This window comes from Coturnix japonica, unplaced genomic scaffold (assembly GCF_001577835.2).
Source record: "Coturnix japonica isolate 7356 unplaced genomic scaffold, Coturnix japonica 2.1 chrUnrandom503, whole genome shotgun sequence".
Lineage (NCBI taxonomy): Eukaryota > Metazoa > Chordata > Aves > Galliformes > Phasianidae > Coturnix > Coturnix japonica.
This window is the reverse complement of record NW_015439893.1, coordinates 97,038-101,681: the sequence shown is the minus strand read 5'-3', so window position 1 is coordinate 101,681 and position 4,644 is coordinate 97,038. Positions and strand designations below refer to the sequence as shown.

The 4,644-nt window shown below is 45.8% G+C and overlaps 1 protein-coding gene across 1 annotated transcript in view; it reads right to left on the bottom strand.

The window, feature by feature from the left end:
- LOC107307188 (carboxy-terminal kinesin 2-like) overlaps window positions 1-4,644 on the bottom strand; it is a 51,922-nt gene that overhangs the window by 1,000 nt on the left and 46,278 nt on the right. The gene's annotated exons all lie outside the window — the stretch shown is intronic.

Sequence of the window (4,644 nt, the reverse complement as noted above, 5' to 3'; positions counted from 1 at the left end):
TGTAATGGGTGGTATATACGGGTGTATGGGGGGATATCAGGGGTATACTGGGGTCGTTAATGGAAGCGTGAGAATATGGGGTCTAGTATTGGGGTGTATGGGGGGATATGGGAAATATATGGGGTTACCAAGGGGTTATATGGGATGTGGATTATGGGGTTATATGGGGTGTAAATGGGGGGATATGAGTGGGGTATATGTGGGATATTTGGGGTATATTGGGGGGACCACTCATGGGGGTATATGGGGTGTATGGGGTGGGATATGGGTCTGATATGGGGTGTTCATGGGGAGGATATCCAAGGGGCGCTTATGGGTGTATGCGGGTGGGATATTGTGGGTTGATATGGGGGTGGAGGATGGGATATTATGGGGTGTATTGGGGGGATATTATGGCGTATTATGGGTGTATGGGGTCGGTATACTTGAGGGTGTATGGGTGGTCGTCGGGTATATCTGAGGGGGGGTATATGGGGTATCGTATGGGGCGGGAACATTATGGGTAATATGGGGTGTATGGAGGGCGATATGAGGGGGAAAGTGGGGTGGATAGTGGCGAGGGGATACTCAGGTTGGGGTATATGGGTGTATGGGGTGGGAATACTGGGGTTATTATGGGGTGTAATGGAGGGAAATGGCGGTTATATGGGTGTAATTTGTGGGTGGGATATGGCGGGTTATACTCGGGGGTACTGGGGTGGTGATATGGGGTGTTGACTACTGGGGTGCTATTGGGGGTGGTCATTGAGAGCAAGTGCGGGCCCTTACGGAGCTGATGGGACGCCGGCCACTATAAGAGAGATCCAGGACCTATAGTTTGACGGGATATATGGGGATGTTTATTGCCGGGTTAATGATTGGGGTTACATACTAGGGGCTGATACATGGGGTGGTATATGGGGTTATATGGGGTGTATGGGGGATTATCAGGGGGGTGAGCTACCTGGGGTGTAGGGCAAGTGGGTATAGTGGGTTATAGTTGGGGTGTATGGCGGAGTGGGATATGGAACGAGTATATAAGCGGGATATGTGATGGGGGCTCGGTGTATACGTGGGCGTTAATATGGGGTGTTATGGGGTGGTCATTTGAGAGAAACTGCCGGGCATACGGAGCGATGGGACGCCCACGCGAACGCTATAGAGGAGATTCCAGGACTCTAAAAGTTGACGGATATATGGGATACCACTGGGTTTATATGGCGGTTAACATATATGAGGGTGTATGGGGTGGTATAGTTGAGGGTTAATACATGCGGGTGTTGGGGGAATATCAGGGGGTATATTGTTTGTGGGTGTTATGGGTTGTTGGGATATGGGGTTATATTGGGGTGTATGTGGGTGGGAATATTCCTTGGGTTGGTTATATGGCGGAGTGATATGCGGGTGGGAATAAGTGGGGTTTATATGTGGGGTGACTAACTGGAGTGGTCAGTATGAGAGGCAGTGCGGGCCTATCGGAGCGATTGGTGGACAGAGCGCCCTGATAGGTGAGGAGATCCAGGACCTATAGTCCGGGATTATATGGGGATATCTATGGGGGTTTATATTGGTTATACTCACCTGGGTGTCATGGGGTGGTATATGGGGTTCTTGGGGTGTACATGTGGGGGTATATCAGGGAGGTAATACATGGGGTAGAATCATGGGTTGGGATAGCTCTGCGGGTTATTATGGGGTGCCTAGGAATGGGTATACTATGAATGTGTATGGGATATGATTTTTTGGCTCATATATGGCGGGATGTGTATGAGGGGATAATTATGGGCGATCATGGGGTGTATGGGATGTATTATCTGTGGTTGTATGGGGTGGTGATATGTCTCTGGGGTATACTGGGGTGAGTAGGTTACTGGTGTGTATACTTATTGAGGTGCGAGGACTATAGGGGTGTGGCGCTAATGGGGTGGTGATTAGCTGGGGTAAGGAGCTGGGGTAGTCTATGGGCGTGTGTTATGGGGGAATCATTATGCGGGGTGATAGGGGCTGTATAGGGTGGTAATATCGTGTGGGCTGTATGGGGGGTTCTACAGCCAGATCGTAAATGGGGTTTATACAGGGTTCTTTATCATGAGAACGATATATTGGTGTGTTCTAATGGGTGGTCTTATTTGGGTTCTAGATGGGTGCGTCATTATGGGCGTTCTCGTGATGGGTTTATGAGGGGTTTCTAATGGGGTTTGTAACTAGGGTTCCGAATGGGGTCTCCATACGGTTTTCTTCCTTGGTCTGCTAATGAGTTCTAAGGTGGATCATGGGATGTCTCTAGGATGGGTTTCTTACAGGTTACCTGCGGGGTTCTGAATAGGGTTTCTACATGGGTTTCTATTTGGGTTTCCAATGGGGTTCTTCATTGGGGTTCCGTCAATGGGTTCCATAGTGCTTCCGCGAATTGGGGTTTAGTTGGGGAGCGGGTTCTATGTGGTTCAAAATGGTGGTTCCTAATCATTTGGTTCCATGGGCCTGAATGGGTTCCACAATTAGGGTTTACAGCGGTTCCGAGATGGGCTTTGCCAATCGGGTTCTCAGATTGGGTTTCTAATGGTTTTAATAGGTTCCTAATGCGGTTTCTCATCGGTTCCAATGGATCTCTAATGGGGGTATACCTGGGATTCTAATGGGTTCTAGTGGGCCTTTCATACATGGGGGTTCTAAGGGTGCATTCTTACTGTGGTATATTGGGGGTTCCTGAACTCGGGTTGAATGGGGTATTATGGGGTGGTATACGGGGTGTATAGGGGGATATAGGGTGTGTATGGGGTGGGATATGGGGTATAGGATGGGGTATATGGGGTGTATGGGGGAATATTAGGGGGTATATGGGGTGTATAGGGTGGTATATGGGGTGTATGGGGGGTTCTAATGCAGATCTAATGGGGTTATAAGGGGTTCTAATGAGAGTATATGGGGTTCTAATGGGGTTCTATTGGGTTCTAATGGGGGTATATGGGGTTCTGATGGGTTTATAAGGGGTTCTAATGGGGTTCTAATAGGTTCCAATGGGGTTCTCATAGGTTCCAATGGGTTCTAATGAGGTTCTAAGGTGCATATGGGATTCTAATGGGTTCTAATGGGGGTATATGGGGTTCTAATGGGGTTCTAATGGGTTCTATTGGGTTCCAATGGGGTTCTTATTGGGTTCCAATGGGTTCCAATGTGTTCCAATGGGTTCTATTGGGTTCCAATGGGGTTCTATTGGGTTCCAATGGGTTCTAATGGTTCCAATGGGTTCTAATGGGTTCCAATGGGTTCTAATGGGTTCCAATGGGTTCCAATGGGTTCCAATGGGTTCTAATGGGTTCTAATAGGTTCCAATGGGGTTCTCATAGGTTCCAATGGGATTCTAATGGGGGTATATGGGATTCTAATGGGTTCTAATGGGTTCTAATGGGGTTCTAATGGGTTCTAATGGGGGTATATGGGATTCTAATGGGTTCTAATGGGGGGTATATGGGATTCTAATGCATTCTAATGGGGGTACATGGGGTTCTAATGAAAAAAAAAAAAACACAAAAACAAAAAAAGAAAAAAAAAAAGACAAAAAAAAAGAGGGAAGGAAAAAATTTGGTTTTTAATTATGGGGGTTTTGTGTAAAATGGGGGTTTCTTAAAATAATGGATGTTATATGGGGTTTTCACAAATGGTATAGTTTGGGGATTTTTTTAATGGGAATTTAATAGTGGGGTTTAATATTGGTTTATATGGGGGTTCTAATGGGGTTTTGTAAATGGGTAAATATGGGGGTTTAAAGGCGTTTATAAGGGGGTTTCCCCCTAACTGGGTTTTCAATGGGTTATATTTGGTTAATATGTTTTATATTGGGTTGTAAGTAATGGGGTTATATTGCGGCTGTTATAAGTGGGTTTAATGTTTTAATGGGGTTAAATATGGTGGTTTTACAAATTGGGTTTATATAAATGGTTTTAAAGGGGGTTTTTAAATGGGTTATATGGGTCCAATTGGGTTTTAATGGGGTTATATGGGGTTAACTGGGTTATAAAGGGGGTTATAATGGGTTATATGGGGTTTAAAATTTGGGGTTTATATGGGGTTCTCTATCGGGGTTCTATGGGTTCTCTTGGGTCTCTAATGGGTAATCGACGCCTTTTCCTCGTGTGGGCCACCGCTGACGCTGCAGGTTGGGGACGGCAGACTGGTGGGTCCGGGTCTAAAACATATGGTTCTAATCTGGGTTTATATTGTGTATTTGCTGGTTATTATAGGGTTACATTGGGTTTAATGCGGTTTATTGGGTAGTATGGGTTTTACTATGGGTTATATGGGGTTTTAATGTTTAATGGGTTTTAATGGGGTTATTATGGTAGTATATGGTTGTTTAATGGGTTGTAAGATGGGCTTATAATGGGGTTTATATAGGGTTTAATGTGTTTAATTGACGAGGGGTTTGACTACTGGTGTAAGGGGTTATATGGGTTACACTTGGTGTTTTAATGGGGTTCATGGGGTTTCTATGGGGTTTTTATGGGTATACCTGGTTTCCCTCGTTGGCCACGCTGAATCTCCGCTGCAGGCTTGTGACATCGCCACGCTGGTTGGCTGTTTTTTGGGTTCGTATTGGCGTTGCTATTGGGTTCTATATCGGGTTCTAATCGGGTTTCTAAATTGGGTCTTACTATAAAAATTGGC